The sequence below is a fragment of the Delphinapterus leucas genome, chromosome 2, assembly GCF_059928025.1.
Source record: "Delphinapterus leucas isolate spDelLeu-1000000601 "Yukka" chromosome 2, BTC_Dleu_Yukka2, whole genome shotgun sequence".
Lineage (NCBI taxonomy): Eukaryota > Metazoa > Chordata > Mammalia > Artiodactyla > Monodontidae > Delphinapterus > Delphinapterus leucas.
In genome coordinates this window covers 61,837,832-61,863,723 of record NC_143130.1, presented here as the reverse complement: position 1 = coordinate 61,863,723, position 25,892 = coordinate 61,837,832, and the positions used below count along the sequence as shown (strand labels likewise).

Below are 25,892 nucleotides of genomic sequence, written 5' to 3'. Positions count from 1 at the left end.
AGCTGGATTACTGCAATAAACAGCTCACCTGTCCCCCTGCTTTCTCCTTCGCCTGTCCTTCACCCAGCAGAAACCCTTTTAAAACCCAAGGCAGATTCATCACCCTGCTGCTCACCACCTCCAGTAGCTCCCTACCCTGACTGCCGAGTGACGGCCCTCAAGGTTCTGTACCCTGCCCCCTGGAGCCCCTGCAACTTCCACCTGTCTCCTCTGTGCTCACCTCTCCAGCCATGCTAGCTTCGTTCTTCAAACGTGTCAAGCACACTCCCCGCTCTGGGCCTCTTCTCTGCCTGGGATGCTCTTCCCTGAGACGTCCCAGGGCTTGTGCCCTCACCTCCTTCAGGTCTTTTCTCAAATGCCACCTTATTAGCAAGGTCTTTCTGGACCACCCTAATTCAAATAATACGCTCTGCCCACATTTCCTGTCTCCTCTACCAGCTTTATTCTTTTCACAGCACGTCTCACCATCTGTATAATATACTATATGATTAGTAATTATTTATTAAGTACCTCCCCCACTAGAACATAAGCTCCTTGAGAGCAGGGATTTTGTGTCTCTCTCATTTACCACGGTATCCTCAGCACCCAGAACAACAGGTACTCAAGAAATATTTATGGAATGAATGAAGTATAAGTGGCAATGAGCACAGGAATGTGGAGAGGCTTGGGAGGTAGATGGCTCAAGAACAGGCTGGGGGACACGACCCTCAGGGACTGGGCATGGATGGAGAGTCACCAAAGGTCGCCAGATCACCTTGCCCCTCTAGCCAGATGGCTTCTTTATCCTCCCAGCACTGCTCCCAGAACTGCTGACCTCCTGCCAGCCCCCATCTTCATGGAGTAGGAGACACACCCCCCGCTTCCAGCCAAGGAACCTGGCTCTTTGTTTACCACGCTAGTAGCTGGAGCGGTTCCCGAGTGCCTCCAAAGGGGGAGGCAGTCTCTGAAGAAGAGCACCTGCTCCTGGCCCCACTCCCACCTCACCTGAAGTGGGCAGCTGGCCAGGGTTGGGGGGTCTACCTGCCTTCGGGCTGCCCTCCCACTGCTCCGGCTGGCTGTCAGAGGGGAGCGGAGTCTGTGTGTGACAAAGGGGTGCAGGGAGGGATGTCTCCTCTATGTGGGTCTGAGGCTGGAATCCCAGCCTTTTCTGGATTCTGACGAGACATGTTGCAATTGGTGTGGCCTGCAATTGCAAAGTGTCAGGGCATTTTCACACTGGAAGAGCCCGTGGACATCACCTAGGCACTAGTCCAACAACCTCACCTCATAGGTAAACAAACCGAGGCCCAGGGTCCTGCCCAAAGTCACTCAGTGAGTTAGTATCTGAGCCAGGACTGGAATCTGGGTCCGCCTCCTGCATCTCTTCACCACATGGTGCTGTCTGGATAACAGTGTCCTTTGGATCCGTTTCCCTTGGCCCCTCTTTCAGACCAGGCGTGGTGGTTTCAACAAAATGCTGATTCCTGAGTCTAGCCTGGGCTGTGCCATCACAGCCTGGTAAGGAGCATCCTCCTTTGGGCCTTAACCTCTGAGCCTGTACGTAAGGGTCTGACCCTGATCCTCACATGCTCTGATGGAAATTAGAGGACTACTGTAGTTGTCATGGCAACTCAGAAGTGCTTTTGCGTCAGGTACTTGGCATCCCTCAGTGAGATGGTTTGCTACTGTCACCGACCAGCTATGTTATCCTGGGAAAGTCACTAATTCATCCATTTATCCACCCATCCATCATTCACTGACATCCAAACAGAATCTGTGCCAGCTTAAAATATCACATACAAAGCATGACCTCTAAGAGAAAAATAAAAGCTCAAAACCATGTTCAGGTAGAAATAGAGAGAGATTATAGGGGGTTAAAAAAAAAAAAATACCCAAGCTAAGCATTGAACATGTATTGCTTTGGTAATTAGGAAAAAAACCCTTAAGAACCTAAGCTGATACAGCTATTACAATTTAACTGTAGGTTTTCAAGTCCTTTCTGCTCCCTGGCCTTAGTTTCCTCATCTGTAAAATGATGGGGTTAGACATAATGACCTAAGGTTCATTTCAGCGTTGTCATTTTGTGACTTTGCTCTTATAGAAGAATGAGGCAGAGTGTCCACTCCATACCTCCTTCTCTTCCCACCTCCCTCTTCCCCAGTGGCAGAACAATGACTGACACATAGACATACTTAAGCTACATTTTCCAAGTTCCCCAAATTGAAAGAAATGGACATGATCTGGTGCTAAAAGAAGCCACTCATCCAGTTCATTCAATATTTACTGAGCATATACCATAGGCAGGGCATGGTGCCAAGGCTATGGTGATCAGTCAGATAAATCTGACAAAGATGCTGTCCTCAAGGCATTTTCAAAGGCAACTGTAGTAAAGTCAGAAGTAGTGGGTTCTAATCAACTATACTCCAATAAAAATTTTTTAAAAACACAAAAATTAATAGAAAAAATAAAGAAGCAGTGGGTTCTAAAGAGGGCAGAGACAGAGACAAAACCCTACAGGATCTCAGAGGATTGAAAGCCCATTTTTTACTAAAGGAATTAGGGAAGCTTTGGGAGGAAACTTTTACCCTAAAGGAAGGGTAGGAGTTTTTTTTTTTTCGGTACGCGGGCCCCTCACTGTTGTGGCCTCTCCCACTGCGGAGCACAGGCTCTGGACGCGCAGGCCCAGCGGCCACCGCTCACGGGCTCAGCCGCTCCGCGGCACGTGGGATCCTCCTGGACCGGCAGGCGGACTCTCAACCACTGCACCACCAGGGAAGCCCAGGAGTTTTAAATGATGAAACGAATCTATGCACATAGTAATAACAATTCAAATGGTACACAGGTATACAATATGACAGAAAGTAAGTTTTCCTCTCAGCCTCCCACCCCCCAGTCCTAACCTGCAGAGGCAACCACCTCAGGTTACTTTTTAAAATATATGTTTCCTGTCTGCTGCATCCATTTGGGTCAGTATCTCCTGTCCCTCCAGGATGTGTGATGAAGACATTGGCCTGGACACTTCTCTCGGCCTCTCCTGAGGAGACAGGACAGTGGATTGTATGTAGATGTAGGCTCTGGAGCCAGATGGCTGGGGTGCTAATGTCATTGCTTCCATTTTCTAGCTGTGTGACCCTGGGCAGGTTACTTAGCCTCTCTGTACTTCAGTTTTCTTATCTGGAAAATGGATATAAAAATAGCACCTAACTCATAGCTTTGTTATGAATTCAATAACCTATAGTAGGCTTAGGATAGGGACTGGGACATAGTGGAGAGTCAATAAATGTTAGCTATCAAATTACTAATACCCTTCTCCACATTCCAACTTTCGATTAGCTGATTGATTGATTACCAATGCTTCTTTACATGTCAAGGTTTAAATCATTCAGAGTGTGTTTTGGAGCTACAAGAATTTTTGCATGCTTTGCAAATTGCTCATAAATTGCATCTAAAACTTGTAGAGCAATAAGCAACATTTATATTTATGATTATATCCACTGCAGAATCAGGTAGTGTGATTAAATCAGGACAGAAAGGGATGTAACACTATTTCTATCGAAGTTTCTGGATGGAAAAAGTTCAAGTATATAGGTTTGTTTTTCTTTTCTTGTACGCCATCAAGCTGCTCAAAATCATTCTATACTTTAGTATGCTTCGCGCTTAGTCCAGACGTCTTCCGCAGGTTTTTCTTTATACTTCTGAAGTTTCTCACTGCCTTTTTTTCTTACAGAAAGTATATATATATATGTTTTCTTCATCTTATGGTAAGATCATCAAGATTTCTAATTTTCCTGTTAAATGGTCAATTTTGGACACATTACTCTATGGATCTGCTGCACAGCTGTTATCCTGGCTTGGTTCCGGACGCGCAGGCCCAGCGGCCATGGCTCACGGGCCCAGCCGCTCCGCGGCACGTGGGATCCTCCCGGACCGGGGCACGAACCCACGTCCCCTGCATCGGCAGGCGGACTCCCAACCACTGCGCCACCGGCAAAGCCCGGTTCCATTTTTTTCCACCTCAGATACCATGTCCTCCTCTTTGCTGAATTCCTTTTATTTACGCTGGCGTTACATCCTCAAGTAATTTTCCTGAGTAAAATTATGTGGAAAGGAGATGTTCTGAGTATTTGCATGCCTGAATGTGACATAATTTTACATTATGCTTTTTCTAATTTTTCTCTTCCTACTTCAACACTGTGGTTGCCACCCCTGCCCTGCAATAAAAATGATCTTGATATGTTAGTCAGGAGCCTCCTAACTACCAAACACAATGGACACCTTTAGTCCTAAAACTTTCTGTGAAATTTGACATTGCTGATGACCGTGTAATTATTAAAACTCTTTATTCTCTTGGTTTTGGGGATTCTTTGTTCTTTCCTTCCTTTCTGCTTTTATTTCCTTTAAAGTTTTTACTTCTCTTCACAACCCTTCAATGCTGATATTCTTTGATGCTCCATCTCTGCCCACTGATGGTCTCTTCTACATGGGCTTTCTGAAAAGGCTCATCTAACACCAGGACTTCAGCCACCATCTCTGTGTTGAAACAGAGCTCTAACTAAACTCTGCATAATAATTTCAAAATTAGTACGTCTAAGGAGACAAAAGACCTGTATGCAGAAAACTAAGACACTGATGAAAAAAATTAAAGATGATACAAACAGATGGAGAGATATACCATGTTCTTGGATTGGAAGAATCAACATTGTGAAAATGACTATACTACCCAAAGCAATCTACAGATTCAATGCAATCCCTATCAAACTACCACTGGCATTTTTCACAGAACTATAACAAAAAATTTCACAATTTGTATGGAAACACAAAAGACCCCGAATAGCCAAAGCAATCTTGAGAAAGAAAAACAGAGCTGGAGGAATCAGGCTCCTGGAGCTCCAACTATTCTACAAAGCTACACTAATCGAGACAGTATGGTACTGGCACAAAAACAGAAATATAGATCAAAGGTACAGGATAGAATGCCCAGAGATAAACCCCCACACATATGGGCACCTAATTTACAACAAAGGAAGCAAGAACATACAATGGAGAAAAGACAGCCTCTTCAATGAATGATGCTGGAAAAACTGGACAGCTACATGTAAAAGAATGAAATTAGAACACTCCCTAACACCATACACAAAAATAAACTCCAAATGGATTAAAGACCTAAATGTAAGGCCAGACACTATAAAACTCTTAGAGGTAAACATAAGCAGAACACTCTATGACATATATCACAGCAAGATCCTTTTTGACCCACCTCCTAGAGAAATGGAAATAAAAACAAAAATAAACAAATGGGACCTAATAAACTTCAAAGCTTTTGCACAGCAAAGAAAAACATAAACAAGACCAAAAGACAACCCTCAGAATGGAAGAAAACACTTGCAGATGAAGCAACTGACCAAGGATTAATCTCCAAAATTAACAAGCAGCTCATGCAGCTCAATATCAAAAAAACAAACAAGCCAATCCAAAAATGGGCAGAAGACCTAAATAGACATTTCTCCAAAGAACATATACAGACTGCCAACAAACACATGAAAGGATGCTCAACATCACTAATCATTAGAGAAATGCAGATCAAAACTACAATGAGGTATCACCTCACACCTGTCAGAATGGCCATCATCAAAAAATCTAGAAACAATAAATGCTAGAGAGGGTGTGGAGAAAAGGGAACCCTCTTGCACTGCTGGTGGGAATGTAAATTGATAGAGCCACTATGGAGAACAGTATGGACGTTCCTTAAAAACCTAAAAATAGAACTACCATACGACCCAGCAATCCTGCTATTGAGCATATACCCTGAGAAAACCATAATTCAGAGAGTCATGTACCACAATGTTCATTGCAGCTCTATTTACAATAGCCAGGACATGGAAGCAACCTAAGTGTTCATCAACAGATGAATGGATAAAGAAGATGTGGCACATATATACAATGGAATATTACTCAGCCATAAAAAGAAACGAAATTGAATTATTTGCAGTGAGGTGGATGGACCTACAGTCTGTCATACAGAGTGAAGTAAGTCAGAAAGAGAAAAACAAATACCGTATGCTAACACACATACATGGAATCTAAAAAAAAAGTTTCTGAAGAACCTAAGGGCAGGACAGGAATAACGATGCAGACGTAGAGAATGGACTTGAGGACACAGTGATGGGGAAGGGTAGGCTGGGATGAAGTGAGAGAGTGGCATGGGCATATATACATTCCCAAATGTAAAATAAATAGCTAGTGGGAAGCAGCCGCATAGCACAGGGAGATCAGCTAGGTGCTTTGTGACCACCTAGAGGGGTGGGATAGGGAGGGTGGGAGGGAGACGCAAGAGGAAGGAGATATGGGGATATATGTATATGTATAGCTGATTCACTTTGTTATAAAGCAAAAACTAATACCCCATTGTAAAGTAATTATACTCCAATAAAGATGTTAAAAAAAATTAGTATGTCTAAATCTTTTTTTTTTTTTTGGCTGTGCTGCACAGCTTGTGGGATCTTAGTTCACCGACCAGGGGTCGAACCCACGCCCTTGGCAGTGAAAGCGCTGAGTCGTAACCACTGGACCGCCAGGGAATTGCCGAGTATGTCTGAATCTTAATCATTAGTTTACCTACATTCAAAGGCTATTTCCATTCTTGTGGTTTTAATTTGGGATCATGGAGTCACCATTGACCCAAATCTCCCTATTTAAGAACTGTGCCGTCATCCTCAACCTCTCCCTCTTTCATATCTCCTAACCAGTTGCCTAATCTATTCAAGTCTATATCAGAAATATCTCTGGAATTTCATCACCTTCCCTATTCTCACTGCTACCTTAATTCGAATCCTCATCATTTCTCACTTGAATTACGGAAACAGCCCCCTAACTGGCCCCTCTGCCCCCAGCCTCCTCCCAGTCTCTCTATCCTTCATTCAACTAGTTACCTTCCAAAAATTTTTGTGTGTGTGTGATCATACCTTTCCTCTGTTTAAGACCCCAGCTGGCTCCCTACTGCTTATATATATAGAACAGTACTTAAACTCCTTAGGATTATACAAAATACTTTGCAATTTACCTCTCTACATTTACATTTCCAACCCTCCTCTCACCCTTCACCCCCACATTTTCTACATACACTTCAGCCATAGAAATTTCTGAGGATCCCATCCCTTCCTAGACTTTCCCCTTCACGGCTCTATGCATTCTTATTTACTGTTTCATTCCTAACTTTTTCAGGCTCAGTTGTCCTTCCACATTCCCAGACAACCCTGCTAATAACTTTCTAGCATACAATATTGTTGAGATCTATTTTCCTCTTCCTCTGTGGCTATGCTGTCAACTCCTGGGAAGCCAGGCGTGTGTTACACTTACTGGTATCATCAGCACCCAGCACAGATCTAACCATGAGAAGATGCTTCAATTCGATGTCAAGGGAAGAAAAGGCGGCAAAACCTCAGGGAACGAGTATGTTCAGGAGCAGGAAGGGGAACCATGGAAAGGGTTGCGTGAGGGTAATAAGGACCCTATAGAGTCACAAAGGCCTAGGGGAGAGAATTTCAAGGAGAAGGAGATGGTCAGTGATGTCAAATGCTGCAGGGAGGTTGAAAGATGAGGCTGGGAATAGGTCATGGTATCTGGAGACTTGGAGGTCTCTGGCCACCTTCAGGAAAAAGCATTCCAGTAGCATGAGGAAGGAGCTGATGAGATCTGAAGGGCTTAGGAGAGAGGAAGTGGTGTGGAAGCAGTTCTTTTCTGACCTGACTGCTACAGCATTTGACATCAACCCTGCCTATTTATTGAATCACTTTCCCCTTCTTTGGCTTCTATGAGGCACATTTTTACATCCCCTCAGATTCCTTCATGGGCTCCTTGTTCTCTACTGCCCTTTAAATGTCAAGGTTTCCAAGGTTCTGTTTTTAGGTCTTGTCTCTGCTCCCATTCAAGATGATTTCAATGATGCCTACCTCTTGGCGACCCCACATCCTTATCTCCAGCCTTGGAATATCCCCAGGCTTCAGACCCATATTTAACTCCACCTGTTGGATATGTAGATGCCCCAGGGGCACAGCAAGCTCACATTTCTGGAACTCAACTCATCTCCCACCACCAAAAATCTCCCTCGAAAACTTGCTTCCCAATTTTCACCAACTATACCTACCTACCAAAGGGTACAACCCAAAGTTTTCTTAACTCTTTCCTCTTATCACTTTTTAAGTTTTGTCATTCCTATCACCTTCATTTTATACACTAAAAAAGAACCATCAGAAAGAGAAATCAAGAAAGCAATCCCATTTACAATCACATCAAAAAGAATAAAATGCCTAGGAATAAATATAACTAAGGAGGTAAAAGACCTGTACTCAGAAAAACTATAAGACATTGATGAAAGAAATCAAAGATGACACAAACAAATGGAAAGACATACTGTGCTCATGGATTGGAAGAATTAATATTGTTAAAATGAATATATCACTCAAGGCAATCTACAGATTCAATGCAATCCCTATCAAAATGCCAATGGCATTTTTTCACAGAACTAGAACAAATAATTCTAAAATTTGTATAGAAACACAAAACACCCTGAATAGCCAAAGCAGTCTTAAGAAAGAAGACAAAGCTGGAGGTATCACACTCCCTGATTTCAAACTACAAATCCACAGTAATCAAAACTATATGTTACTGGCATAAAAACAGACACATAGATCAATGGAACAGAATAGAGAGCCCATAAATGAACCCACACTTATATGGTCAATCCATCTACGACAAGAGGCAAGAATATTCAATGGGGAAAAGACAGCCTCTTCAATAAATGGTATAAGGAAAACTAGGCAAAACTACATGCAAAAGAATCAGACTGACTACTCTCTTACACCATATACAAGAACAAACTGAAAATGAATTAAAGACTTAATTAAATGTAAGACCTGGGGGACTTCCCTGGCGGTACAGTGGTTAAGACTCTATGCTTCCAATGCAAGGGGTGAGTGTTCAATCCCTGGTCAGGGAACTAAGATCCCACATACTGTGTGGCAAAAAATAAATAAATAAAAGATCATCATAGAAAAAGACCTGAAACCATAAAACTTCTAGAAGAAAGCATAGGCAATATGCTCTTTGACATCAGTCTTAGCAATACTCCTTTGGATGTCTCCTCAGGCAAGGGAAACAAAAGCAAAAATAATCAAATAGGACTACATCAAACTAAAAAGCTTTTGCACAGTGAAGGAAACTATTAACAAAATGAAAAGGCTGCCTACTGAATGGGAGAAGATATCTGCAAATGATATAACTGATAAGGGGTTAATATCCAAAATACACAAAGAACTTACACAACCCAACATCTAGAAGACAAAAAGCCCGATTAAAAAATGGGCAGAGATGGGCTTCCCTGGTGGCGCAGTGGTTGAGAGTCCGCCAGCCGATGCAGGGGACGCAGGTTCGTGCCCTGGTCCGGGAAGATCCCACATGACGAGGAGCGGCTGGGACCATGAGCCATGGCCGCTGAGCCCGCGCATCCGGAGCCTGTGCTCCGCAACGGGAGAGGCCACAACAGTGAGAGGCCCGTGTATCGCAAACAAACAAAAAAAAAGGGGCAGAGGAGTTGAATAGACATTTTTCCAAAGAAGACACACAGATGGTCAAAAGACACATGAAAAGATGCTCAACATCACTAATCATCATGGAAATGCAAATCAAAACCACAATGAGATATCACCTCACACCTGTCAGAATGGCCATTATCGGAAAGACAAGAGAAGACAAGTGTTGGTGAGGATGTGGAAAAAGGGAACCCTTGTGCACTGTTGGTGGTAATGTAAATTGGCGCGGCTACTCTGGAAACCAGTATGGAGGCCCCTTAAAAAACTGAAAATAGAACTACCATACAATCAAGCAATTCCACTCCTGGGTATTTATCCAAAGAAAATGAAAAGATATATGCACCCCTATGTTAATTACAGCATTATTAACAATAGCCAAGATATGGAAGCAATCTAAGTGCCCATCAACAGAAAAATGGATAAAGAAGTGGTGATATACAGATTTATAGATACACACACACATACATACATACACACAATGGAGTATTACTTGGCCATAAAAAAGAATGAAATCTTGCCATTTGTGACAACATGGATGGACCTAGAGGTGCTAAGTGAAATAATACAGACAAAGACAATACTGTATGATTTCACTTACATATGGAATTTTAAAAACAAAGTAAATGAACAACATAACTAAATAACAGAGGCACTGATACAGAGAGCTGTGGTTGCTAGAGGGGAGGGGGTTGAGGGGAGAAGAGAAAAAAAATCCTATCACCTCAATAATCCAGAAATATATCCCCTCTTTTTCCAAACCCACAGCTTAAATCCCAGCCCTAAAAATTTTCAGCTGCATTGTTACAATCTCCCCAATTCAATTCTCAATCCCTCTTCCAGCATTCTCCAACTGCTTCCAAAGAAGTCTTTTTCCTCTAGTACTTAAAAAAATGGATGCATAATTTACACACAATAAAACACACAAATTATAAGTGTAAAGTTTGATGGGTTTAAACAGAACCACCACTCGAATCAAGATATACAACATTTCTGTAGTCTCAGAAAGTTCCCTTGTGATTCTTTTCAGTCAAGCCCCTGATACCCAGAGGCAGCTGAAATCTTGATTTCTATTACCATAGATTAGTTTTGCCTGTTCTGGAACTGTATATAAATGGAGTCACGTGGTATGGATTATCTTGTGTCTGGATTCTTTAGTCAACACAGTGTCTGTGAGAGTCATCTAGGTTATTGCATTTTCACTAGTTTGTTCCTTTATATTGCTGAGTAGTGTCCAACTGTATGGATATACCACAACTTATTTTTCTATTCATCTGTTGATGAAAAATTGAGTTGTTTCTAGTTTTGGCTCGTATGAAAAAACTGTCATGAACATTTTTGTGTAAGTCATTTTTGGACATAATATTTTCAATTTTAGAGAAGTATGCAGGAGTAGAATTGCCAGTTCACGGGATAGGTGTACGTTAAATTTTATAAGAAACCGCGAAACGGCTTTCCAGTATGGTTCTAGTATTTATAATTCCACCAGCCGTGTCTGAGAGTTCCAGTTGCCAAAACAAGTCTTTTTCAAATGCAAATCTGTCATACTATTTTCCTACTTAAAGACCATCTCTGGCTCTCTCCACACATGTTCACATTCCAAAGGAAACAGGCAAGGCTCTCCATTATCTGTGTCCCAATTGTTCAGCTTCATCTCTTGCTACTTCTCCACATGTTCCCTTTACTCCAGTCATACTAACCTCACTCAGTTCCCTCAACTCATGAAGTTCTTGCACTTCTTTGTTTAAGTCCTTCCCTCTGCTGCATTTGCATAGCGAATGCCCACTCATCTTTTCAGAGCTATGTGCTGATTACTTCACACCTGTACCCACACCCCTGTGAGTTAATTGCTGCTATTCTGTGCTCCCTTAACATACAGGATATAACTCCGTTAGAATACTCTGCTCAAAGCACTAGAACACATTATTTTCTACTTGCTGCCCGACTAGCTCCTGGAAGACACTACCACCACTATTTAATGATGGTCTACCACCAGACAGACACTATACTAGCTGCTATGCCTAGAATGAGTAATAACAGTCATGGCCCCTGCTCTCCTAGAGCTTAGGGTAGGGTGGAGAAGAATGCCAAGTAATCACACTCACAAATGCAGAATTAGAAACTGAGTTAAGTGGTCTGAACACAGGGAATGATGAGTCTACGAATACGTAACCAAGAATCTGTCCTAAATAGGGTGGGGAGGGGGCATGGAAGGCTTCCCTGAGCAAATAATACTGGAATCTAAAGGAGACACAGGAAGGAACTAATCAGGTGAAGTGTGTTGCTCCTTATTGTGGGAGAGAACCTGAGACTGTCCAGGAAACTGAAATTAAGCTGGCGGAGGTTTGAGAACAGAGACTAACGGGCCCCGTGTGAGGGAAAAGAGTTGGGCAAGGGCCAGACCGGAAGCTGCTCACATGTGGCCACCGTCTTGGTCAAGACAGAGCAGCAGCAGACCTGGCAGTATCATCCTCTGCTGACAGCCATGACGGCTGTCCACTGTCCATCGCTGCACCCGGCACAGGGTCACGTGAAACAGACATTTGTGAATTAGTCAATTTTAGAAGTGTTCAAGGAGTTGAAAGAGAGATTACATGTATCCTGGGTGGGCCGCAAAGTTGGGGGAAGAGTGTTTTTAAGCAAAGGCACAACTTGGGTTTGTTGAGGGAATACAGCCAACAGAGGTAAAGGGATGAAATATGTAAATACAGTTCTGCCATAGGTGGAAAGGAATCACGAATACAGAGATTTTCAGTTTTGAAAAGGAAGAACAATTCTTCCTTTGAGGTAAGAGAAAAGGGCAGGAAAATGGGGAAAGATCTAGAGAAAAGACACTAACCCTTGGTAGTTATTACAGTCACGTGGTTCACTGGACATTTTCCTGAATCTGCATGGTGCTATCAGACAATCACTTTTTGTCAGCTGTGTCATGGATTCTGCCCATAATCACGGTAGCAGGTTTATGGACTGGTGACTGTGCAACCAGCACAATGCTGGGAGTTTTCACATACATTCGCCATCTCACTAAATTTTCATAATTTTTCAAAGTATATAGTTTTAGGCCCAATTTACAGATAAATTACAATTTACAGAACTTGGGTTCAAGGAGGTTAAAAACCTTTCCTGGATCTACACTGTCAGTGAGTGGGTGACCTGGATTTGGAACTCAAGTCCTGTGGCAACCTGGGAGCCACAGAACTTGAGTTCTTGTCCCTTCTCACTGGTTTCAGATGTTTTGCTCCAATACAGCTGTAGCCTAGGCACAGTGCAAGGTGGGACAGGCAGTTTTTGCCTATAGGGTCGGTTTAATTTGCATAATGTGCCCTCCAGGGTCTCATACCAGTGTATGAGGAATAAGAAGACAGTTTGGGAGGCTAGAATGTAACACTTTGGCATAGAACACATTGTCTTCTTATTGAGATGGGAAGGATCAGAAAAAAAACCAACACTGGAGTACATCACAGGTTAACCTAGCTAAAGATGAGGTCAATAGCTTCTCCACAGAGTCCCATGGGGTCCAAGAGTGCCATGGAGACATGCCTTCATGTGACCTTTTGAGCTCGGGGCACAAATGCCAAGATGGCAATAACTTGGGTGATAACCAGAGTGACTATGGGTGGGGCAGCCCTTAGAAGACAAACCTATCCCAAGAGGAGAAAAAGAGCCTTTGGAAGAATTGCCAGTGTCCATGGAAAGCTACAAAGCTGTGAAGATCCTGCACCAGGAGACAGGTATCCACACCCACAGAGAACAGCAGGCGATGTGGGAACTTGTTCCACCTGTAGAGAGCAGTACTGCTGGAGTGATCTGAATTAGAGGAGGGCAGGAGAGCCAGATGGGCAGGTTCCCCGTTTGGAGAGGTGCCTTTAGGGATATTAACAGGAGACATCATTGTGTATCACTGCTGCCACCAGAGAGGGTGGTCTCTTGATCATTACCAAGCTTCCTTATTATCTTATAGCCCATGCACTTAACAAATTGGTATCTACTTAGTCTGTGCTGTAGTTGACTCACATTTATTTTAGCATAACCTAAGACTCATTCCAGCCCTGGCAGCTTTTCCAACTTGAGGAGCTATATAGTCAGTTGAATAGTGTCCCCACAAAATTCATGTCCACCCAGAACCTCAGAATGTGATCTTATTCAGAAATCAGTCTTTGTAATTAGTTAAGATAAGGTTATATGGAGTAGGGTAAGCCCTAATCCAATGACAGCTTTCCTTATAAGAGACAGAAGAGGAGACAGAGAAGGTCAAGTGAAGACAGATGCAGAGCTTGGAGCGATGAGGCCACAAGCCAAGGAAGACCTGAATCCACCAGAACTGGCAAAGAAGGATTCGCCCCTAGAGCTTCTGGAGGGAATATAGCCCTGTTGACTCCTTGATCTTAGACTTATGGCCTCCAGATCTGTGAGAGAATGAATTTCTGTTCTTTTAAGCCACTGAGTTTGTTGTACTTTGTTACACCATCCCTAGGAAACAAATACAGGAGCTGAGGTCATTCTCCCTAAAGGGCATGTTAAGGAGCTCTCCAGCCCCTAGCTACACCCCTATATGTGAGTGCCAAGAAAAAAATGTATGCTGAATAAATGCATTTCCCAGATCTTAAATAAATGCATTTCCCAGATCTTAAATGAGGGAGAAGCATGATGTCCCTGAGTTAGCATGGAGGGATCAACAATAACACTAGATAGTATCTGGAAGACCCGAAGGCTGTCTATCAAAAAGTCTCATCGTGTGGCTTTAGCTGCCAAATTCAGTAAGTGTCAGGATGCGACTTCTAGTTTTGTCAATCTCAAGGTTGAGTCAACCTTAGCATGATTAGCTAAATCATGCTAATCAAATTCCCAAGGAATAAAAACAAGGCTGCAAATGTATTGATCTGTATGTGTGTGAGAAAGAGAGAAAGCTTCTCTTTCAGGATCCAAAATGCTCAAGTTCACTGGCAGGGGCCCAGAGTCAGCACACCTGGAAGCTGATCAGTGACTGTAAGTTGTATGGAATGAAAGCAAGGAGGCAGGGCACCACCCAGCAAGCAAAGAGGAAGGGACTCCATCCAGGCCACAGAGAGGCCCAGTGGCCTTCCCTGTACCACGACAGACCACAAAGTTCAGGCCCACCTGTCTGCAGCATTCACTGCAAGTTTCTGGTTTTCTGGCTCTTCTTCTCCATGGTCTGGGGCCAACTGCCCCACTTCCATTCACATAGCTGTCCTCTAAACAGGGTGTTAAATGATTATGTTTAAACTTGCTATATTACAGTTATGTCTGCACTTGCCTCCCTAAGATCACAAAGCAGGTAATCTTAACTGAAGTTCCGGGTTCTTCCAAACCCACATTTACAATTTGTTTAATACCATAAGAACTAATACCGCCTGCATTAGTTTCCTGTAGCTACTATAACAAAGTACAACAAACTTGGTGGTATTCTTTTTTTTTTTTTTTGGCGGTACGCAGGCCTCTCACTGTTGTGGCCTCTCCTGTTGTGGAGCACAGGCTCCGGACGCGCAGGCTTAGTGGCCACGGCTCATGGGCCCAGCCACTCCGCGGCATGTGGGATCTTCCCGGACCGGGGCACGAACCGATGTCCCCTGCATCGGCAGGCAGACTCTCAACCACTGTGCCACCAGGGAAGCCTGGTGGTATTCTTTTTAAAGGATAGAAATTTATTCTCTTACAGTTCTTGAGGCCAAAGGTCCAAAACCAGTGTGTCAGTGGGGCTGGGCTCCCTCTGAAGGCTCTGGGGAAGAATCTGGTCCTGGCCTCTTCCAGCTTCTGGTCACTCCAGGCGTTCCTTGGCTTGGGTCTCATCACTCCAATCTCTGCCTCCGTGGCCACACTGCCACGTCTTCTTCTCCGTGACTTTCATACTGATAATCCAGAATTACCTCATCTCAAGATCCTTAACTTAATCACATCTTTTTCCAAATAAGGTAACATTTACAGGTTCTGGGGACTTCATGTGAGTATCTTTCGCAGTTGGGGGGATTTGGCGCCACCATTCGAGGCTTTTGAACACTGGACCTATCTATCTGTATTCATACATCTTCAGTGTCTCATACATGAATGAGACTGAAGAGCTAAATTAAGGCAATCTTATTTCTAAATTCTAAGGCACCTCACTACCTCTATATACCATCAATATCCCTCTGAAAGGAAATGTAGAATCTTGATATCATAGGCCTCTCAAGCACAGGCCAGTGTGAATGGGTTTCATGGGCTCATGATTCAATGTGAATTATCTCTGACATCTCTTCAGGCCAATCTGTCACTATAAACTGTAATTGCAATTAGCATTAAATTTGACTATGATATCAAATATCTGGCATGATTATCTTTTACTCTACCTCTTCAAATCCTTTCTACCTTTTGAGGCCCAGCTAACCCCTCACCTTCCCAGGGCATGACATTTTCTCACTCTCCACAGCTTCTCACAATCCTGCTTTCCTCTGAGGTCTTCCTACCCTGACCGTGGGAATCACTTGTGCCTGGGACTTGATAAACTCTTCCTGAGAGTTTCTTTCTCCAATTAGACTCGATGCATATAATACAGTCTATTGTCGGAATTTTGTTAAATAACTGTTGGTTGATGAATGTAAGGGGAACTAGTGTCGGTTAAAGCACAGATCACACCAAAACAAGACTGCTCTCCATTGTGAGGCAGGAAAAAAACACCTGTTTGCTTGGAAGGTCCAAGAGAAGAGAGAATACTTGTTTTGAGTCAACTGATTTAGAAAATTAGATAATTATCTCCTAGAGGATGAGATGTTTAACATTCAGCTAAAAGGTAAAGTTCTTTTACATAAGTGGTAACTGTTAAGACAGGGAATGTGATTTTCTATCAAGAAATATGGCATAGATCTTTCAGGAAGGAAAGTTAGAGGACCCAAAATGTCTTCCTCTCCTCCCAGACAGGATTTGGTGAAGCATCTGTGTAGACAAAATATAGCCCCAATTTCAAAATGTATGTGAATATCTGACAGAAGAACAGTAAGAATCAGAAGCACTAAAAGGAAGGAGAATTGCCTGATTCAGGAGTCCCCCCCGCATCATTGGTTAGACACAGACCCTGGTGACGGGAGCCGCATCCCAAGTACGAGCCATGACCTTCATGTTGCTAAATACAACACTCAGTTTCTCAGCCTCATTGGACACAACGGACCACTCCTTCCTTCTCCTTGAAATATTTTGTTCTCTTTTTCTCTGCCCTCATTGGATGTTCCTTCTCAGTTTCCTTCCCTGGGTCCTCCACCTCCTCTTGACCTCTAAATGGTGACGTGCCCCAGGGCTCAGTACTCAAGCCTCATATCTTATCCATCTATCCTCTCTGCCAGGGCCTAGGTGAGCTCATTCAATCTCACGGCTTAAAATGTCATGCACACAGGCTTTCTCCAAAATTTCTATTTCTGGCCCCATTCTTTCCCCTGAACTCCAGACTTGCATATCTGCCTGCCTACTTGAACTTCTTTAGTGAGACATCTAATAGACTGTAAAAGTTAACGTGATTGAAACAGAACTCTTCATTTCCCCCCACCTAAAATCTCCTCCTCCTCCGTCTCCACTTCGGGAAATGGCAATTTCATTCAGTTGCTCAAGCCCAGAACCTTTAAGTCAACCTTGACTCCTCTTTCTCTCCCACCCCACATCCAATCCATCAGCAAATCCTACCGGCTCTACCTTCAACATATATCCAGAATCCAACCACTTGCCTCTGCTTCCACTGAGAGCAACCTGATCCACGCCACCATCAACTCTCACCTGAAAGAGCCTCCCCACTGCTCTCCTGTTTCCTCTCCCAACCCGTACCAGTCAAGCTCCAAGGAGCAGCCCAGTGAACCTTCTGAGACTAAGTCATGTTACTCCTCTGCCCTCCACTATCCAAAGACGTCCCAGTTAATTTTAAATGAAGTCCAAGTGCTCACCATGGTCCACAAGGCCCTGCAAGCTCCCTTTCCAGTTTTCATTTCCTACCCCCTTCATCACAGCACTTTGGTTACACAGGCCTCCTTGCTGTCTTCAGCAGGTTATTAAACTGAACGTATACTACCTAAAAATGTAAGATATAAAGAGAAAATTTGTGACATCAATAACACAGAGTGTGTGTAGGGGGGTGTGGAGCTGCAAAGGAGTTTTTGTGTTTAACAGGTACAGAGTTTCGGTTTCACAAGACGAAAAGAGTTCTGGACGTGGATGGTGGTGATGGCTGCACGACAATGTGAATGTACTTAATGTCACTAAACTGTACATTTAACAATAGTCAAACTGGGGCTTCCCTGGTGGCTCAGTGGTTGAGAGTCTGCCTGCCGATGCAGGGGACACGGGTTCGTGCCCCGGTCCGGGAAGATCCCACATGCCGCGGAGCGCCTAGGCCTGTGAGCCATGGCCGCTGAGCCTGCGCCTCCGGAGCCTGTGCTCCGCAACGGGAGAGGCCACAACAGTGAGAGGCTCACGTACCGCAAAAAAAAAAAAAAAAAAATTAGTCAAACTGGTAAATTCTATGTTATGTGTATTTTACCAAAATAATAATGAAAAGAAAAAGATAATTAATATATGTATACATGTATAACAAGTCTGAAAGGATAGGAACAAAAGGGGAATAATAATTATCTTTAGGGTTACATATGATTACATATGATTTTCTTATTGCAGGAAAAGTATTTCTAATTTATGTATTACTTATGTGTGATTTTTATATATTACATATGTAATAAAATACATAAAGAGCTGTGTATAAAACGTATACCTAGTGTGGTGATAATATTTAACTACATACAAACTCTGGAAATAAATACGTGTCACTAGCTATGGGCCCCAAACTTCCTATTGAGTGTCATCAATTTCAACGGACCCATCTCCACAGGAACCAGACAAGAGGCCTTTAATCTAAATACAGGAGCCCTCAGGTTTTCAAACGCAGACTCAGGTGAAAACGTGGATGCTACCTGACACAGGCCAATCATGCTACAGATGAACAAGCTGTTGCAAAAACTCTGAATATCTCTACCATGTGTCATTTGATAATGTGGCATCTTTTGACACAGACCAAGCTACAGAGCTGCCTATCGTGTATAATTAAGGGTTTCGGGTGTACTAAGGTTTTCTCCTGCCAAATGCCATTCATCTATGCTTGAGTCTTCCAACAAATAGAACCGAAGTACAATTTGAAAAGCAAACTCACTGTGCGAATTATTTTGTCCTGCTGTTTTAAGTCACTGCACGGTTCAGAGGAGTAGAGAAATTATTCTGGGACACATAAACCACAAAGCACAATCCCATCATTTGGGAAGAGGATGCCAAGACCCAGGAGAGTAAAGTGACTGTTCTAGAGCTGCCCTCCTAGCGTGTGGAATAGCTGGGGCTGGACTCCAGAAATCCTCGTACCTTAGTCCCGTGCTTCTTCTCAAAAGTTGGAATGTTATCTTTGGAAAAGGAGAGTAACAACAGCCTGAATGTGGTTACGACTAGAAACAGCTTTATTTCTCTCCAACCTTTGCCTTCAAACAGACTCTATAGCTTTCTGGTTACACTTTGGAGAACCACCTCATTTCAGCCATTAAGACTAATTTTCAGGTGTTTCAAAAAAAAAAAACTCATCTGGTCTAAATCAAGTTTTCAATCTCACATCCAGCTCAAAGCTCTTCCCCTGATCGTGGCTCAGACTGTGATCATGGCTCACAGCTTGCGGTCTTGTGATGGGGAAGGGGGTGAAATCTGCTTTCTCTCCTCCTCCCCTTCTTCCATGGCTCTGGCTTCCCAGGATCACTGGTGGGCCTGGGGTGGGGGAGTTGTCAAGGGTTGAAGTCAAGGGACTAAAGTCTCTGCACTTGACTGTTTCTAGATCTCCCTCGGCTGACAGCATTCTCTGGGCTGGTGTCCAAATGCCGAATGTGCCGTGGGATGCAGCTATGGCTTCTGAAAAGGCCTTATGGGAATCTCCAAAGGATCTGAGTCAGGGGCACCAAACTGATGGTGCTCTGGGAGCCCTCTCCCTTGGCTGGGAGGAATCAAGGCTCTCCCCGCTCTCCCACCCCCCACCATCGCACTGTCCCTCACACTCTGCCCAGGGAATCAACTCTCCTTGAATGTCTAGTCTTTTCTTCACACAGGCTATATAGGTGGGTGATGGCAGCCAGAAAAGTTCAACCACCTTTACATAAATCTTGAGCGGTTGTGCCTAGCTGTTCCTCTTTAGAAGGTGGGGATACGTACCACCTAGTATCTTCATTAAAAAAGTCCCAGTCAGTATTCTCTTAGAAGAGTCCTAAGTGTTGTTTGCAAGGTGGGAGGGTAGTTCTTACTTTTGGAAAGGAAGACATTACACAAAGAGGAAGGAGCCGCTGGGAAGGTCCTAGGGAGAGAAAGGGAACTGCCCACGGACTGCTGGGAAAAGGAGGGGCTGCCTCCAAGGACAAATCCCCTCACCTTAGGGAATGTCAAGGACTCTGAGGGGAAGACTCTGAGGGGAGCTGCCTCCCTGGAACCAACCAGATCAGGTGCACGAGGATAAGACAAAACCCCGCCTCTGCCCTTCACCCACTCAGTGGTACAGCCTGAGCCCTTTCCTCCTTCTGGGCTCCAGGGTCCCCATCTATAAAATAGGGGGATGGTGAATATTTGTGGCTACAAAGCATTGGAGTATCCTCTCGTTTTGGAGGAATTCCAAGATGGGATGCAGGCAGACTCCCTCCTGGTCCATCATGGAAGCCCAAGAGGAGGCCATATAGTCTCATTCCCTACCCCTCCCATATACTACAGCATGGAAATGTGACCCAGGCTCAGCTGAGGACTTTGAATCCTTAAGAATGCAAAAGTCTAGCTGTGGTGGAATGAGAAGTCCAGGGGTATGGCATGAATGCTGACTGGAAGTGACCAGCCTAGAAGAGTACAGGAGTGCCCAGTGTCCTTGAGCTGTGCCTGGCCACCTTGCTTATTTGCTGAGGCTGGCTCTCTAGCCCCCTATGATTCTGCAGAAATGCCATGTTCTTCTGTGATAGTTATTTTAACTTGACTCACAAGCCCCATTCAAACTCTTTCTCCCTTGTTTCCCTCTACCCTAGAAGCTAGAAAGCAAAATACTTGAATCCCCAGATGCCTTTGCATTAAGAAGTGGTCATGTGATACAGTTCTGATTATTAAAATAAAGGAATAAGTCCCTTCCCCCAAATGAAGGCAAAACCTGGAGAGGAGAAAGCTTTTGCACTTCACATTTGTCCCTCTCCTTCCTCCTGCCTGGAATACAGATGAAATGCTTGGAGGTGAAGCAGCTGCTCATGACCACGAGGAACAAAATGCTAAATAGAACCCTAGCCTCTGATGATATCTCTGAGCAGCAAGGCAAGCCTGGACCACCACCTTTAGACTTCTTACACAATAAAAATAAGTTATTTACCTATTCAAGCCACTGTTTTTCAGACCTTCTGTTACTTTCAGATAAGCATATTCCTTCATGATATATTTTCAATAAATAAAAGTTGAGAATGGTTGTATTTACATTTATAAAATATTTTGTAGTTCATAAACTGTTCTGTTGTTTACCACCAGGAACTCCAAATGGTACCACAAGCTCTCTTTCAGCTCTGATATTCTGTCCTTATAAGAGGGACATTTCTCTTACTAGGCAAACTCACATCACCCACAACTTTTACAATTCAACAAAAAAGAGCAGTTGTCTTGCTCTCAGCTGTTCTTTGAGATGGTACACCACTGAACCAGGTGCCCTACCTCCTTCTGCCTTCTCCGTCCTCTGATTCATTCCCTAAAGCTAAGGGCCAGCCCCCCTACCTGAGACCTCCTAGCCTAATACTACCTCACAGAAGTTCCGACTTGACTAGAGGTCAACTTACAATTTTCAGAGCCAAATAGATTCCTGCTATCCAGGCACAATCTGAGTTGAGTATGATATTTATATTAGTAAAATATTTTGTAGTTCAGAAACTTAAACTGCCTTTTTTTGTACCATCTCACTGATCCTCACAACAATGCTGAGATAAACAGGGCAAGTATAAAGACTGTGATGAGCCACGGGTTCTAGAGATAATGAATAAAAGTGCTATATGACCCAAGGCAGTGGGGAAAGGGGAATAGACATTGGACTAGGAGTCAGGAAACCTAGGTTTTGTGTTCCAGTTCTACCATTAACTAGTAGCTTGACCGTGGGAAAGTCGTTTACCTCTCTGGGTCCAGTTTCCTCATCTGTACAATGAGGATGCTGGATGTATTAGTCAGCTCGGGCTGCCATAACAAAATACCATAGACTGCATGGCTTAAACAACAGAAGCTTATTTCCTCAGAGTTCTGGAGACTGAAAAGTCCAAGATCAGGGTGCCAGTATGGTCTAGTTCTGGTGAGAGCTCTCTTCCTGGCTTGCAGACAGCTACCTCCTAAAGATCCTATCTCCACATACAATAACACTGGGGGTTAGGGTTTCAACATATGCATTTTGGGGGTCCCCATCCAGTCCACAGCACTGACACGACACTGGAGTTCCTTCCACCTATTAGCACAAGTCTGGAACATTGAAGATGATCACAATTACCTGTGGAATCAGTAATTCCACCTGACCTTCTTGATTCAAGAAACTGCACAAGGCTTATTTCTCTACTCTCGGGTAGTGAGCATCTTGGGGTCTTCTTGTGTATGTTTTTCCTTTTCAAAGGCAATTAATACACCAAATGTGATCTCTGACCAAAGCAGGTCTCTCCTAAGGTTGGAGCCTTAACATTTTTCAGAAAGCTGTATATTTAACTATTACTTTCAGTTTTGGGGTGTGGCATGCAAATTAGCTACTGCATTTAGAAAGAACACAATGGTGACTGTCAGTTGGGGGTGGGTGTCAAATCACAAGTATACAGTTAAATTTTCTAATAGCCATGGAGATCGCTGATCAATTGTTGCCCTTCACCAAAGCCCAAAGTGCCTTGTCATTCCTACTTCGCCCCTGAAGTGCCTGAAAGTGCTGTTTTCAAGCAGGTTTGTGATCAGAAGCAGACTCTGGTGAAGAGAGCCAGCCTACCTTAGGTCAAATATAATTTTCTCCATTGGTAATCAACCAAGATTTCACTAGAGGTATTAATGATTTTTGGTTTAATATACTTACTGTCAAAGGCCTAAAAGTATGTGGGGCACTTAAATACAATTCCGACAAAAATACTCCAGGGATGATTGAAACAGTCCTAGAGTGTGCTGCTGTGTTCAGACCTGAATGGTCTCAATTTCTGTAACTGCTTCATTTGTTTACTTCTTCTTATTTATGATGGAATCTATAACTGCTTATTAACACTAAACTTTCTCTGCGTTAGTAATTTCAAACCCAAATTTACCTTTCATAGCTATTAAAATCTTTATCTTCAATTGCCCCCAACTGTCTAAACTCTGGTATTCTACAAAATGGTAAGATGCTGAGTTTTCTTGATTGATTCTATAGAGCAACGGTTCTCAAATGGGAGATGCCAAGTGTTCCCAGGGGGGCATTTGGCAATGTGTAGAGACGTTTTTGGTTATCACAACTGGGGGAGGGTGGTAGTGCAACCGGCATCTAATAGGTAGAGGCCAGGGATGCTGCTGAACACCCTACAGTGCACAGGACAGCTCCCCCCAACAAGGAATTATCCGGTCCCAAAAGTGCTGGTCCTTAAAAACCCTGCTATAGAATCTCAAGATGCAAAGAACATGGTCCTTAAGGCTTCCAGGGGAGCACAAATTCTATTGGTTTTATTGGTAGCCCAGCTCTGTGACTGTACACGACCTCAGATACACAGCAGAAACTGATGGAATATTTGCCATGCCAGCGAAGAACGAAGAACGTCAGGAATGGGATTAATTTTTTTTTTTTTTAAGTAGGCAGCCCTTCCTTTGATCTTCATTCAACCTCAATGTCCTCTTCACCTGGGTAGTAAGGGGAAAGAAAACAGGACTAGAGCACTGGCTCAGGAGCAGGCCTGTGACAAGGTCTGAAGATTTTCCACTTATACCCTCAGAACTCACTTTACTTGGGAGTGATGGTGTGAGGACAGAAAAAAGCTCCACACACTATAAAATCCTAACAGCTTCATGGGTTGGTAGGATTTCAAACTCCTTTTAAAAAGCATTAAATTACTCCCTGTGATCCCATTGTTTTAATGATTTCTGTATATCCCTCCTCATTCCAAAAACGTTGAAGTGGTTAACTCGCCCTGTGGTGTTGACTCAATTTTCCCATATAAAGCTTAAATGGGCTTTAGGACTGATCAATAGAAGTTTCAGTGTAGGAGGAAAAAGGATTTTGGAAGGACTAAGAAAACCTATAATGTTTTGGCAGTCCAAAGATATGAGTTAAATTCCTACTATGTGTAAAGTATAGTGCTAAATGTTGAGGCGTATATTTTTTTTTAAGTATAAATCACAGCTGGTGTCCTTAAGTAATTTATAATCTGCCTGAGAGGGATAGGCTTGGTGCCCAAGGGAGGATGTCTTTCATTACAAGGCGGTCTGTGCTCAGAGCCTCCAGGCAGGCACAGCCCTCAGCTCTCTTTCCCTCCTCTGGCCAGGGAAGGAGGGGCAGAGCAAAGGCTCGGAAGTGGGCACACACTGGAAAGGGTCAGGGGCAGGAAGCAAACTAACCAGGTGCTAAAGTTACGGTTTTATCTTGCAGCTACAAGAGAGTCTCCAAAGGCATCCAAACAGGAAGTTATAATGATAAAAGGTGACACTGACTGAGTGCTTACTGTTTTCTAGGCACACTCATTTCATCCTCTTCCTGACAGCCTTATGACATAGCCACTCTTCTTCTTCCCATTTTACTGAGGAGGAAACTGAGGCACAGGGTTGTAAATCACTCCTGCGAAGTCACACAGTTAGCAAGGGCTAGGGCCAGGATTCACCCTTTGGGCAGAGCCCACACTCTTAACTGCTTCTCCAGACTGCCTCTTGATAGAACAGGAAGGATAAGAGCTGAGGAAAGACCAGACACATTAGGAAGAAGCTGCCAGCATTTCAAGGAGTGGAGTCCATGGGGTCAGATGTTGCTGAGCCATCAGGAACGAAATCTGAGAAAGGGCCACTGGATTTGTGATTAGGCAATCAGGCGTGACCTTTAAGAGTTCTGTTTCGTAGAAGGGTGGGGACTGGGGTTCCTGGCAGGACATGAAGTGGGGAGTGATACAGTCCTGGGTAGAAACTGACAATGGAAGGACAGGGAGAGATGGGAGAGAATTTTCCAGGCTTTTCTTTTGAGACTATGCTCCCCCCCAAACAATGGAACATTTTCTTTATTTGAGGGATTACAAATATAATTCACCTTGTTCTTTTGTTTTGAAGGGCAAAACAAATTTTAGTAGCCATGGTTAAACGAGAATTAGCAAGTGTCACAGAAATTTTTTTTAAAAACACTGCGTTAAACTCAGGTAAAACCAAAGATTTAACTGTTTGAAGGGAAATCGTTATGGGAGAAAGGTACTTGACCATACTATATACGGCATTGGCTGGACATGATGGCAGTTCTGAAACTGGGGTGGGAGGCTGAGAGAATCACGGATGAAATAACTTGCTTCGGACTTGTTTCGAACCAAGAGTAGCAGAAAGCATTGCATGCCTTATGGCTTGAGAATGAAATCCAGAGAAGAGCTGCCTGACTGCAGTCTGGACTTCCAAATACCTGGGCTGCAAAAGGCAGAAATACTTATTAAAATTCTTTGCTTTAATGAGCTGTGGGAACTGAGTTATCAGCCCCTGTCCTAGCTACCGAGTAGTTTCCATTACAAATCAAAAGCAGTTTTAGGGAGGCTGCATTTTCTTGGAGGGGAATTCTGTCCTGGCAGATAATTCCGACTGCCTAAGGCAGCAATTAAAGACACGGAAGAGGAGGAGGAGGAGGGGGAAGAGGAGGAGGAGGGGGAGGGGGAGGGGGAGGAGGAGGTTGAGGGGAGGGGGAGGGGGAGGGGAGGGGGGAAGACACCAACAGGTATTTAAAAAAAAAAAGCAAGATGCTGATGCTTGGTAGTGCAGTGATTAACCTGCCTGTGTGAACGTCCACAGATTCCTTTTCCTTTCTAGTGACTCAGGCCATGGGAAAGTTGGTGGAATCTGGAGCACCATTCTTGGAAGTCTTCAAAATATTTTGCACTCCAAATAGAGGGGAACCCACACAGGTCTCCTCCCCAACCCAGGCCATCTCCGCATGTAGCTTTTGCTGCCTTGTTATACAGCCCAGCCCTCAGGAGACTTTCTTTCCATCTTTACGGGGCTGACTCTACCTGGGAGGTTCCTCTCTTCCTAACCTCGACTCAAGAGTAAGACAACATCTCTCCCAATTCTTCTCTACTTTCCTTGCTGTTCCCCCCGCCCCCAAACACATAT

The 25,892-nt window shown here is 43.7% G+C and overlaps 1 protein-coding gene across 3 annotated transcripts in view; it reads right to left on the bottom strand.

The window, feature by feature from the left end:
• Window positions 1–25,892, bottom strand: part of TMEM266 (transmembrane protein 266) — a 167,898-nt gene that overhangs the window by 137,391 nt on the left and 4,615 nt on the right. The window contains exon 1 of one of the 3 annotated variants that reach the window (XM_089906945.1): window positions 14,682–25,415. The exons of the other annotated variants lie outside the window; for them this stretch is intronic. The gene's annotated coding sequence lies outside the window, so the exon portion shown is untranslated. Of the gene's footprint in view, window positions 1–14,681; window positions 25,416–25,892 lie in introns of those variants that run through there. 3 annotated transcript variants of the gene reach the window in all.